Raw genomic sequence first — 14,498 nt, 5'->3', positions numbered from 1 at the left:
TAGGTTGTTGCCATATTTGGCTATTTATTTTTTTTATTATTTTTTTTATAGAGGCATGTTTTATTTATTTGTTTGTTTGTTTTGTTTATACATGCACTGGGTACAGTCAGAAGTGCCGGAGGGTGAGAGAATTCACCAGAGCCAGAGCGGGGAGCAGAGCAGGCAGAAGGACCGAAGTACACTGCTGAGGGGAGCAGCGGGCGGCAGGAGAGGTCTGCGCGCCATATGGGACCCTCCTCCGCGCCATATGGGACCCTCCTCCGGTGGCCGGGGAGAAGCCGGGGATCGAACCGGCGCTGCAGAGGCTGCGGGGCAGCTTCGCAACCCAGCGCTCAACCGCTGCGCCACCGGGGAGGCCCATATTTGGCTATTGTAAATAGTGCTGCAACGAGCAAAGGAGTACATGTTTCCCTTGAATTAGTGTTTCTGTGTTCTTCTGGTAGATACCTAGGAACCCCCAGCATTCTTACTCCCATCATCCTCTCACTTTCCTGGTCTCCCTGCTTGCCCACTCCCTCTTACCTCCTTAAAAGCATACTCCACATCACAGCCAGTTTTATGTTTTAAACTAGAACACATCAGTTTTTTTTTACTTAAAACCCATCAGTTAATCCCAGTGTGTATAAATAAAACTAGACTCTAGTTGCAAGGCTCTGCATGGCCAGCTTTCCCTGCATTAACTTACCTTTTATCTCCCACCCCGAGGGCTGGCGCTTGGTGCCCTGGCCTCCCTGACCATCTTTGTGCTCCTACAATATGTCATGCTAGTTCCTACTAGCACGTGCCTTAGCACTTGCTCTTGATGTGATCCTTTTGGTTGAATCTCTTTCCCTCGAAATTTTTGCCTGCCTAGTGTCCTTGGGAGGGGGATGTCGCACATCTTAGTCAGGTCTTCCTTGAGTACTTGATCCAGCTCTCTTAGTCTCACAGTTCCTTCATATAGTGTCTTCAAAGTACTCACCATTATCTCAAAGTAGTTTACTTTAAATTTTTGACTTTCCCCATCTACCTAGAAGATTCTAAAAGCCTTGTGAGTAGGATCCAGCTGGTCTGAAATTTTTAGTGCCTAGCATGGCTCACAGGTTCTTTTTATACATGGGATGAATGGATGGCATCAGTCACATACTGTGATTATTTTATTTGCTTTCTTTTAAGTGAAATTCTCACAAATAAAATTAAACATTTTAAAGTGAACAATTCAGAGACATTTAGCACATTCACAATGTTGTGCATCTACCAGTCTCTATCTAATTCTCAAATATTTCCATCATCCCAAAATAAAATCTCACCCTCATAACCATTTACTCTCCATTCTCTCCCCATGGCTCCTGGCAACCACTAATCTACTTTCAGTCTCTGTGGATTTGCCTGTTTTGCGTATATCCAGTAAATTTACCATATACTCTGGGAACTTTGTGTTTGGCCTCTTTCACTCAGCATATTTTCAAGGTTTCTTCAAACTGCCGCATGCTTCAGTACTTTATTTCTTTTTATAGCTGAATCCCATTGTATTTATATACCACAATTGTTTTTCCACCCATCCATTGGCGGACATTTTGTTTGTTTTTTGCAGGTCTCCTTGTCCATCTTTCCTATCAGAGCTTCACGAAGACAGTGACCTTGCCTCTTTTTTTTTTTTTTTTTAAAGATTCATTTATTTATTTATACAAGCACTGGGTACAGTCAGAAGCGCGGGAGGGTGAGAGAATTCACCAGAGCCAGAGCGGGAAACAGAACAGGCAGACTAATGACATACACTGCTGAGGGGAGAAGCAGGCATGGCAGGAGAGTTCTGTTGCACCATGTGGGACCTTCGCCAGTGGCCAGGGATTGAACTGGTGCTGCAGAGGCTGCGCGCAGCTTTGCAGCCCAGCACTCAACCACTGCGCCACCAGGGGAGGCCCCCTGGCCTCTTTTATACATCACAGAGTCCCAGCACCCAGCACAGATTGTGGCTCAGAGTGGCACTCGATAAACTTTGATTACATGAATTCATAAGTTAAAGAATGAATACACATCTTCTTGTTGAGTGAATGAGAGGTGAAGAAATGAAAAGGGATGAATGACCTTGGTTTTGCAAAGCCGAAGAGTTATTCAGTCCTGGAGAGGAATAAAATGGCAACAAAAGACTCAGCCATGCTAGGAACCCAGCGGAGAGACCAGGACAGATAACGCTAATTTCACAGATTCATAGAATGAGGGCTTAGCTCAGTCATGAACTGCTGGACCTAACTGTGTCTGGTTAAACAAATCTTCACTAGAGTCAGGCGAGTACTATGATCAAGATTGTGAAGACTGGTGACTTGACTTCAAATTATAATTCTGACACTTACCAACTGTGTGACCTTGCTTGACTTCTCTGTGCCTCTATTTCCTTAACTATCAACTGGGATATTATTAGGATCATGGCCCTGGATTAAATGAGTTAATATGAGTTGAGTGCTTTGCGCAGTGACTGACAGAGTAGGTATTATGCAAGTGCTTACTTTTTGTTTTTATTAATTGAATGAACAGATGAATGAGCTATCCTAAAATCAGAGTTTCCCAGAGAACAAGACACCTCACATGGACAACAACCAGCACTGACCTATCTACTTTTGCTTTGCTCATTTAGTGTTTCCATTTTTCTACCAAGAGGATTTCATGGGGTTGGCTTTCTGCCTCGTATGTGGAGCATCACAGTGATGCCGAAGAAGGTGCTGTGTGTGTGTGCCCCATGAAGGGAGTATTTTGACTCCACAAGGTCTCTGATGAAGCTTATTAGGGCTATTGATTGGGGTGTGGACTGTTCCTTTGTGACATTTTTTATTGGCCAGTCCATCCACACCAACACATGCCTAGTGTATATTCCCGTTGTCTGAGCAGAACTTGATACATATGTTTGAGTTTGAGGAATAATAGATCTCTGCTATCAAAGCCCACAGGCCACATCTTTGGTTGGCAGTAGTTAGAGGCTGGATGTTTGTGAATCCCCAAAATTCACATGTTAGCTCCTAATACCTAATGTGATGGTATTATGCAGTGGGACCTAGGAAAGATGATTGGCATGAGGGTGAAGCCCTCGTGAACGGGATCAGTGCCTTTATGAAAGAGACACCAGAGAGTGCCCCTGCCCCTTCTGTCATGGAGAACACAGGAGAAGACACCTGTCTGTGAACCACGAAGTCCTCATCAGTCATTGAATTTGCTAATACCTTGACCTTGGACTTCCTAGTCTCCAGAAGTGTGAGACAGAAATTTTTGTAAATCATCAGTCTATGACATTCTATTACAGCAGCCCAACCACCTTAGGATATCAGGTGCCTGGAAGGAGCCATAGCAGGCTAGTATTAGTGCTCAGTCTCCAGGACATGGAACTACATATGCCTGAATAGAAATGACATTCAAATGTAACAAAAAAAAATTGAACTGGGGAAATTTTTAGCTACTGTTCAGATCCAAATACATCTCCTAACAGGTCTGTTTTATGCTACGAAAGTAATGTATGCACCTTGCAGAGATACCTATTTTATCATCCAGAGATATCTATTCTAAGTAGTCTTTGATTTCATTGTGGCCATTTTCTTATTTCTCCCATTACCCCATGTATGTGATTATAGTTATATACATCTCCCTTCTCCCAGTATATTAAAGCCCAAATATTTCTAACTCAGGCCAATTGGGAATAATATTAGTAAAATTACATCTTTAGATCTTTGATTTTTGTAATGATGGATGCTATACAGGAATTCTTTTTTGTAGCCATCTTTTCTAGGACCACTTGTTCTATACAATGAGTACAGCAAAGTGGGGAGCAAAATTCTGCCCTTGGATTAAATAGAGTGAAATTGCAGGATTTATGAGCAGGAGGAAACTTCTAAAACTTCTAGTTTTTCTTTCCTTTTTTTTTTTTATTTGGCATTAAACGGAGTTGCCCTTCGCTCTGATATCTTGGCAGGTAATTATCAGAGACCCCTTTTCAGGTTCCCCAATGTCTTCCCTTCTGGGGCACCAGGTTCTACTTTTAGTAGGTGCCCCCTTTCTCTTAGAGATAATCACATCAAATGGTCTCTTGTTCCAGGGGGATGTGACCTAGAATCAATTTTGTCTTTGAGAAATGAGGTCACTTTCCTGGGGGAGGTGTCAGGAGACTGTGGGAAGCCCCAGGCTGGGAGAGGAACTTCTTCCTGGTCACCTCTTACAGAGGTGCTGGTTGGTGAGGGATAAGGACTGGTCCTTATTGCCCTAGCCCCTATCAGTTTCCTAAAAATGGTAGGTAAATGTCTTCCTTCAATTGATAAATTACACATTTTCTTTTTTGCCCATTCAGTTTGACCTGTAGATAGCATTTGAAATTATCAACCACTGACATTTGCCTCTCCTCTCTTGTACTCTTTTACACTTTTCCTTTTACTTATACTCCGGGTCCTGATTGGCTACTATCCAACTGTCAAATATTGTGCTCTTTGGGTGAGTCAGGCATTCTTGAAGATGAGCCCCATCCCCTGGTCTTCATGCCCTGTGTGGCCCCCTCCCTTTGATTGTGGACTGGACCTGGTAGCTCACTTCTAACCAACAAAATATCGCAAAAGTGATAAGATGCCCCTTCTGAGGTTGGGTTATAAAGGTATCATGGCTTCTGCATTGCTTGCTCTTTTAGAAAATGGAGAAGCCTATATGGCAAGGAATTGAGGGAGCCACTGGCTATCAGCCATAAAGAATCTGCATCCCTCAGTCCATTATCCCATGAGGAACTGAATCTGCCAGCAAGTACATGAGTGAGCATGGAAGCAGATCTTGCCCCACTCTAGTCTGGAGATGACATCTTGTTGGCAGCTACAGGAACAACACAGGAGACAGTGCAGGAGTATCTAACTAATATATTAGGTTTCTGTCTTCCATTCATTTTGCATTCCTTACCTTCTCCCTGGAAAATCTCATCCACATTTAGATTTGGGTAGTACTTGCTAGGTTAGCATGACTGTAGCTTTAAGACCAGTGGGTAGATTCAGTGAAGTGAGCCTCAAGTTTAGAATAACATCCAAGTTCCTTACTATGATCTACAGAATCCCAGTTCCTTAGCATCTGGCCCCTGCCCATCCATCTCCCAACATTCTGACATTGGATCATTGTGCATCAGTCATGCTGCTGCTTAGACTCACCAAGCTTGTTTTAATCTCATGGTTTTATGCTTGCTTCCTCCCCCACCCCAATTTGCTTTTCCTGCATTTTCTTACTCTCTCTCACCTTTTTGTTCTCTGCTCAAACACTATCTCAAACACTAAAAAGCCCTTTCTTAAACCTCTGATCTGAAGTATCACACCGCCATGCCAAACTATCCTTCCTTGTCATAGCACTCATCAGTCTGTGCTTGTCTCTAGATATCAATTTCTTGGTAGGACCTCGTGTTTTAGTCATTTCTGAATCTTATCACTGAATCCGTGGTGTCTACCCCAGACTCCTAGTACTTATTTGTTGAATGGCTAAGTGATGGTGGCCCTGCCATGCTTGGACATAATCCATGTGTAGACCAACTAAGGATTTTCTGCTGTTTCCACCATGGAAATTCCCATTCTGTATGATTTATTTGCAAACATCCTTCTGATTTATGGGGGTATTCAAATCTGATGGGAAGCAGGACCGATGAAGAGCCTTACCCACTGATGTCGGTTGAATTGTGTCCTCCCAAAATGGTAGTAGAAGTCCTCACTCCTGGTACCTGTGAATGTGAACTTATTTGGAAATAGGGTCTTTGCAGGTAATATATTAAGCTAATATGAGGTTATACTAACTAGAGAAAGGCCCAAATCCAATAACAGGGGTCCTTATAATCAGGCTATGTGAAAAAAGAGAGGCATACAGGGAAGACAGCCAAGTAACAAGATGCAGAGACTGGATAGTTGCATCTATAAGCACAAGAATGCCAAGGATTGCCAGCAACCACTAGAACATGGGGGAGGTGAGGAAGGATCCTCTCTTAGAGCCTTTGGAGAGAGCACAGCCCTGCCAACAGCTTAGTTTTAGACTTCTGGGCTTCGGGACTATGAGAGAATCAATAGCTGCTATTTAAAGTGTTGGTTTCATGCATTTAAATCTTTAAGTATGGTTATCACCTCAGAGTATTCAGGTACTTCTATCATGCTACATAATTATCATTTCTTTTTGGTGGTGGGAACAATTAAGATCTAGTCTCTTCGCAACTTTGAGTTTATAATACTTCAAGTTTTTAATATTTTCTGTTATCACTGTGCTGTGTATTGGATCTCCAGGGTTTATTTATCTATGCCCATTTATTTTTCTATTTATTCTAAATTCTGGTTTAGAGGGACATCTCAGCAGAAACAGAAGGCACACTCACACTGGGGTCTGCTGTCACTTTCCTCCATCCTCTGACCTCCTGCAAGGGTCTCCCGTTGTCTGAACCCAACCAGAAGTCAGTGAGCAAGAGAACTTTTGGTATGATCCATGAGGGTCAGTGTCCTAGGAGACAGAGCAAGTATGGAGAGTGTCCAGGAGTCCACAGGGAGAGTTTCCAGTAGCATTTTCCATTAAGGCAGAACTATGAGGGCAGGGCCATTCCCACTCCTCCCCACTCAGTGCAGTGCCCCTTCTGTCTGTATGGATTTACCTGTTCTGCAAATGTCACATAAATATACATGCAGGCTGGAAGGGGGATGGAGGGAGGAATTACCCCCTCATCTTTGACTTTCCTCTTCTTTTCTTACCTGAAATTCACTTATATATCAGGCCATTCTGGTAATGGGAGGGAGGTCAGAGAAGGGGGACCTGGCCTTCCTATGTCCCCTCCTTTGCTCCCTCTGGGGCCTCAAGAATGATGGGGAAACTGCTAGCCAATAATGAGACCCCCCTCTCCCTTAATGACTCTTGGGGCTGCGGGGATGCCGCAGGCTAGCTCTGCCCTAATTAATTAATAGGGAGTGCTTCCCACAGAGGAATTAGCCTCAATTCTTCTATCTCAGGCTCCTCTTGACTCAGCTTCTGCTCAGGCCCCCACCCCACAGCCAGGGCAGTCCTTTGGGACAGCCTGGGGAAGCTCCATCTGGGAAGGCTTGCCTTCCTACCGCCAGGGCCAGAGCTAGAACCACTGGTCGGAATGGAGCTGGACTGGGCTCCTAACCCAACCTCACCATTTACTGATGATACAAGCTGTGACTTAGCCTCAGAGCCCTTTCCATATCTGTAGAGGGAACCTGTAGCTTTCTTCTATTGAAAGAATGAGAGAGAAACTTGAGGGGTCAGGGTGAGCAGAGTAAGGTATGTGCTTGGGGTGCACAGTGTAAGAAAGCACCAAAACCTCTGTAATTAAGGTAAATAACACTGCAAACTTTGAGAGGTGATGTGTGCATGGCCTTGATGGTGGTGACAGCTTCATAGGTTTATTCCCAAACTCATCTGGATGCAGACATGAAATACATTCAACTCTGTATATATAAATTATACTTAAATAAAATAGTTAAAAGTAAGATGACTAGGGCAGTGAGATAGACAGAAACACTGTATTTATCTGTGATTTTGAAATAATGAAATTTACCAGAAACCATATTTTTATGAGTTATTTTCTGGGTCTATGCTTATGGTATCTTTTCACCATTCAGAGGCAACAAAGATATTCTCCTATAAAAATAATATTCCAATGTGAATAGTTAGAAAACACTAAATTAATACAAAAACTCATAGTGAGCTAAATATCAGAATGTCAATGTTTGAATCAGTAAGAAGATCGAGCTGAGGCATCTTGGAGCAGGAATTCTGATCCTGTCTTTATTTGAAATGTTGATATTTTTTTCATTGTGATTTTTTTGCATTTATTTTGATTTTTAAAAACGTTGCATAGAAATATTGTTATCTTAAATACTGGTTTTGGAACCTCCCTTGCATTTTTCTTATTGAGGTGAGATGCGCACAACATAAAATTAACAGTCTTTAAGTGTGCAATTCACTGGCATTTAATACTTTCACAATATTGTGCAACCATCACCTCTATTTAGTTCCAGAACATTTTTATCACCACCAAAGGAGGCCCTATACTTATGAGCAGTTACTTCCCACCCCCTCTCCCCAGTCCCTAGCAACTACCAATGTGCTTCTTGTTTATGAATTTGCCTGTTCTGAATGTTTTCTATGCATTCTGGCCATAGAATCAAATATGGCAAGCTAATATATGACCTTTACTTTCACTCAGCATAATGTCAGGGTTTATCTGTGTCATAACATGGATCACTGCTGGGGTGCACAGTGTAAGACTTTGCATCCACCGTGAAAGCTTCATGCTTTTCAACTTCCTCAAGCCCTGAAGAATCACAGCTGTTACCTTTTGTCAAGCCCTTGGTATAGGCTTCACTTTTAAAATTGAGATATTATCCACATATAACAACATGTACATTTAAAGTGTACAAGTGTTGATTTGAAAATTTTAAATATTGTAATGTAATGTTAGTTAATGCTTATACCACATCATATAATTACCGTTTTTTCTTTATGGTGAGAACATTTAAGATCTAGTCTCCTAGCAACTTCGAAGTATTTATTGCAGTGTTGTGACTGTAATCACCATGTTCTGCATTAACTTACCAGAACGTGTTTATCTTCTAGTTTATTTAAGCCTCATTACAGCTCTAATGGGGTAATTCCTGCAAGTGCAAAGTCTCTGGACATTCCAATTTTACAGAAAGGGACACTGGAACTTGAAGAAACAAAGCCCCCAGTCCCAAGCTAACAAGTGAGGAAAGCAGAATCCAGACTCAGGTACTGAACTCCAGGGTCCGTACCCTCAATACTGCTTATAGAGTGACAGGCAGTGCCTGGCAGAGGTGGTGCTTGACAGATGCAGAGTAGCTTAGACCATATCGACCCCAAAAGCACCTTGTTTGGGGTTAGACCAGTCTTTCTGAGCTGCTTCTCAAAGGCTTCCTAGTTGGGGACAAGTTGAGACTGAATTTACTGTGAACTCCTCTGGTTGATGCACGCTGCCCTCTTTCCAGGGTGCCGCCTGCCCCATTTGCTGTTCTGGTCACCTGGATTGTCTGTCCTCCAGATGGCCTCATAGGTCCCTCCCTCATCTTCTTTGGGTCTTTGTTCAAATGTCACTTTCATACCTAGACCTTTACTGGTTGCCCAAATAAAGCTCTTTTCTCACCTCCTACATATTCTTTTTCTGATGCTCGCCACCGCCCCGTCCCCCCAGGCTCATCACCCTCTGACAACAGTTTGCAGAGTGTGGCCTGCAGAGTCCTGGGGTATGATCTCCTTGAAGCCTTTTCAGAGCTCCACAAGGTCAAAACTATTTTCAGACCAATACTAAGATATCATTTCTCTTTTCCACTGTGTTCATCCTTGCACTGGTTGTACCAAAGCCACAAAAGGTAACTATCATCTTAGCAAGAACCAAAGCAGTGACACCAAACTGTGCTAAGAGTTGTTGTCCTAGCACTGCCATCCACTCAACGTCAAAAAATGTCTGTTTTGCTTTAGCATGTCCTTTAGGAAACAATAAAAATTCATTTCTATTAAATCTCAGTTCTTGAGAAGAAATTTTGAATTTTTCTGATTTATTTATTTGTTTACTTATTTATGAGTTATCTTTGGGGATAATCTGTGGCATCTTTTTTCCATTCAGAGGCACTCTTCTATTAAAAGAAATAATATTCCAATGCCAATAACTAGAGAAACACAAAGTCAATGCAAAAATAACTAGGTAGGGCCCTGTGAGCCTATAGTCACAACGTTTTGTCAACCAATCAACCCCTAGCTCTGTTTCTGGATACAGATATTGCTTTTAATATACATTATTGATTCATTAACATTGAAGTCACATCCAACAGTCACAGCTTCAACAAAGCTCATTTAACTAGGATATTTCTCTGTAAGGCACATCACAACCTTCTTGTAAAACGAGAAGGTAAAAAATGTGGCACTAAATAGACTGGAAAGGACATTTTCTATGGTATTAACAGCTGGAACAAGAAGTCAGAACACTGTCTGGTTTGATCTCGGCTGAAAACTCACACATGAACTACATCAAATTTTTCACCACTGTGCATGTCTGCCAATGGACACAAAAGTGCCCTGGGTTTTGATTCTGTGGTTACAAGTAAATTTTAGAGTAGGTGACAGCAAATGTGGAATGCTCACATGATAGAGATCATCCGTGTGAGAATTCACTTTCTTTTTATTAAGATAGACATTAAAGAAATTTTCAAAAGTGTAAAGAATTATCTTATCTCATAATTTTTTGATTGGGAAAATACAGCTATTTTTCATAAAAATACAGTAGGTAATATGTAATGAATTTACTGTTATTTAAAAATAAATATTAAACAATGTTCTCAGTTTTAATTTCTAATACGATAAAGATCAATTGGCATAATCTACATAGATAAAAACTCCATAATCTTTTTAATGAACAGACACAATTTTCTAAACTAGCTTTATATTTTCCAAAAAATTGAAAACAGTAAATTCCACACTTCCCAACACCTGAACTTTCTCCTATTATTACTATCTTCCACTAGTGCATACATTTTTTATAATTAGTGAACCAATATTGATATGTTAAAGTTCATACTCTATTCAGATTTCTTCAGTTTCTGCCTAATCCTTTTCTATCACAGGATCCCATGCTACATTAATCATCATGCCTCTTCTTTGCTGTGATCCCTTTTCATACTTTGTTTTTGATGACTTGACAGTTTTGATGAGTACTGGTCAGGTATAGTGTATGATGCCCCTCTATTGGCACTTGTCAGATTTTTCATAAATCATTAGACTGGGGTTGTTGGCTTTTGGGGGTTCCTCACTAATTTTTAGAGTGCAAAGGGGTTCTGAGCCTCAGTAGTTTGACAATCACTGGTATTTTATTATTTTGTGCAAAGGGGCAGAGGCTCTGGTTTCTCCCCTGTTCACTCTACTGGGGCACAGTACATGCACAATAAATATTTATGGATTGAAAGACCACAAAACTAGGGTCTCAGAGGCAACTGTAGGCTCAGAGAAGGAAGCAGCAGCATTCATGCATGGCTAAAACAGGAAGAAGAAAGCCTCAGTCAGGTATGGTCCAGCAGAACCTGACATCTCGGGTTCAACTACACATTGAAATTACTTGGGGAGCATTGAAACCTATGGTGCCTGGGTCCCTGGGAAGCTGGTGGATTGGTCTGAGGTGTCATCTGGGCATCAGAATTTTAAAAAGTTCCCCTGGTGTTTCCAAGATACTGGAAAGTTTGAGAACCACCTACCTAGGAGGTGAGCTCTAGTTGTAGGACAGCAAAATGGAATTAAGGTGGTTGATCCCTGGCTGTGACTTTGGGCAAGTTACGGAATCTTTGTAAATGCTTGTCCCCTCATCAGCAAATGGATGTAGGTGACAACTACTTCATATGTGCACAGTTTAAATATAAATCAAAAGAGGCTTTCTAGATTAGGAAGTGGCAACCATAGCTCCAGAACAGCAACATGAGAAAATAAGTTTTGAGTTGTTATTACCTGCTCAGCTCTTTAAAATGGCAATTAGCTTTCATGAGAGGTGGGAGATGTTGAAAACAACCAAGTCAGTGCCCTTTGAAGAGAAGCAGGACATTTCTCAGAGTACACTAAAGACAGCAAAGAATAATAACAGAAATTGCAATGCTAACAGCAATTATTCATCTTCCATTTGCACTGTGCTTTACACCGCACGGCGCATTTTCTCACTAACGTACTTTAATTTTCGGTTTTAATTTTCCGTGGGGTCAGCTCTCACATCCGTTCAGAAGAGGAGGCCAGGCTCAGCGGAGAGGACTGCCCCAGGGCACCCGGCAGCCAAGTGCCCAGGGCCGGAATGTGCACCAGAGGGAGAAGCGGCGCAGAGGAGCCCACGCGGTGACCGCGGTCTCCAGGACGCTCGCGCCCAAGCCTTGCCCAGACGTCCGCGGAGGATGCGGGTGCGGGCCTGGCAGAGCCAGGGCCTGTCGTCTGTGCTCTCTAGGGATGTTCAGGCCTCAGGAGGGCTCTGGAGGGGGCGGCGAACGGAGGCTCCGCGGCTGGAATCTGAGCTGGGGGCGGGGGCTGGGCCCACTCCGCCCACCCTATCCCCCCTCCCTCCCCAAACACGCGTTTCCCTTTCTCCCGCGCGGCTGCCAGCCCAGGCTGGGCGCAGGGGAGGCGGGGGGCATCCCGGAGGGGATCCCGCCCCCTCCCCCGGCCTCCTGGTGCCCCCGCACCCACGTGAGTTCAGGGCCAGCCGGGATCCCACCAGCACACAGCGCGTGCCGGCTCGGCGCCGGTGCCTCTGCCGTCCGGTTCCCTCGCCAGCGCAGCGCGATCCCTGGCGGGTCTCAGCTGCCCGGGCCGGGCGCTTCGCCGGGCTCCGGCTTCTGCATCCGGCGGTAGCCAGTAGGCCGAGGCGCGGGCAGGCCGCCTCAGCCGCTCCGAGTGTGGGTGAGTGAGGAGCCCGCGGGCCCTTGCGTGCTGGGGCGCTGAGGTTCTGGGCAGGTGGGATACGAGGCTGGCTTGGTCCACCCTAGGGTCAGGTGATGGAGCGCCTTATGAGCCCACGTTCCCATCTTTCCGCCGCTCTTTGTCTTTGCGGCTCCCAGCCCCACCGCTCAAGTACGGTGTTGAGCAGGTGAGTTCCTACCACAGTAGTTATCCTGGGGTCTCCCTACCCATCTCCTCTCTCCATCCTGTCCCTCTGTCCTTGGCCCTAACTCCTGGCTGTTTGCCATCTCTGTGCCTGATGTCTCCTTTATTTCTAGGACTCAGTTCTCTTCCCTACCAGGGGTTTATTCCTTCAGTCTTGAGGGAACAGGTCTTGATGGAGCCTTTGGCTGCCCCTGAGGGTGACCCGAGATCCGAAGTTGTGAGCGTGGTTGTAGTGCAATGTGCTGGTGTGTGCTACTGAATTTATAAGCGGGGTTGCCTTCTTTAAGAGTTGTGTGGGATTGCATGTTTGCATGTGGGAATGGATTAGAATGGCTGGAGTTTTGTGCAAAGGTGTGTTGTATGTATAGGAATTATGACAGCCATGGTATGGAGTCCTGTATAACAGGCATTTGTGCAGGGGCTGGAAGGTGTGTGTGGAGTTGTGTGTCTGTTTTTGTGCATGAATGTGGTATGTGTGCATATCTGTGTATGTAGGAATTGTGTGTCTGATGCTGAGTGAGCAGAGTTGCATTTTTAAGTGTGTGCATTTCTGAACTGTCCTTGTGTGTGAATGTGTCTGTAGTTATGTATATGTCAGTTGCGCCCAAGATATGTGTGGATGAGTATTCAAGTGTGTGTGATGTGATGTGATTTTCTGTCTATCTTTCCTAGTAGTCCTCTGGCAAGCAGAGTGTTGAGATAAAATGTATGGAAACATGTTTGTTTTGTCCAAGGTAGCTTCAGCTTTTGAAGGGAAGAGGTCCTTCCTTTCTTTCTCTTGGCTGGAGGGGGCAGCCAGCACTTTTCATCTAAGTCTGGAGGTTGGGGAAACCAGGGAGCTATCCATCCTTGAACCCCTGCAGAGAGTGGGTATCCTAGAAAGACCACTTCCCCAGCAGAAAGCTTTAGAAGTAGGGCCAAGAGAAGGTCCAGGACCAGGAGACACCTGAAAAGAGTGAATCCAGGATGAGGGGAGAAGCCCATGGGGGTCCATGAGAGGCTGAGAAAGGACCAAGTAGAAGCCAAGCTCCTGACAAGTAATGCAGACAGGACTGGGAAACTGAAAGGAAGACAGCCTCCCAATTCAGCATTTTCCTCTGTCCTCAATTGTATCTGTTGGGTCTGAGCTTTTTTATTAACCATTGTAGATATTTATTTCATGCTCACCAGGCGCTGTTCTAAGCGTCACATGAATTGGGTCATCTGAGCCACACACAAAGTGACCAATTCCTACAAGGAAGTGGGTGGTTTAAAATAAAGAGCTTAGGTATGCTCTTCTTCTAGGCCAGAGTTGGCATATTTTTTTCAGCAGAGAGCCTGAGAGATTATAAAGGCTGCAGAAATTGCAGCCTTTATAAAGAAATTGTCTTTATAGTCTTTGTCTCAACAGTTCAACTCAGCTGCCGTAGCAGGAAAGTGGACTATAGATAATACCCAATGAATGGGAATGGTTGTGTACCAGTTGGTACACAGCTGAACACCCCTGTGGGAGCCAAGTTACCTCATTATACTGTGACTAGCTACATACATCCTAGAGGAGAGGGTGTAATTGTGAGTTTCCTGTGTAGTCTGTGATCTTGTATCTGGTCTTGTATCACATCAAGAGGTGGGAAGCAGCACTGTGATTTCAAGAAATGGATCCATTTGGAGCAGGACCCCAACTGAGGTTCAGCATTGGGAACCAGGACTCGACTTGGAGGAAATAGGGTGAAAGCTGAGGTAGATGTCCTATTCCTTGGCGATGGGGGAGCAGAGGAGGCCAAGGAAGACAGTTACCTCAGAAAAATAGCTGTTCAGCCTGTGACAGAAAAAAATAATTCCAGGTACCTATCAGTTGGTGGAACTGAAACCTCCAAAAGTCTTCCAGTTTTCACCAGTGT

The sequence above is a fragment of the Talpa europaea genome, assembly GCF_964194135.1.
Source record: "Talpa europaea genome assembly, chromosome: 12".
Taxonomy (NCBI): Eukaryota; Metazoa; Chordata; class Mammalia; order Eulipotyphla; family Talpidae; genus Talpa; species Talpa europaea.
This window is presented reverse-complemented; position numbering follows the sequence as displayed.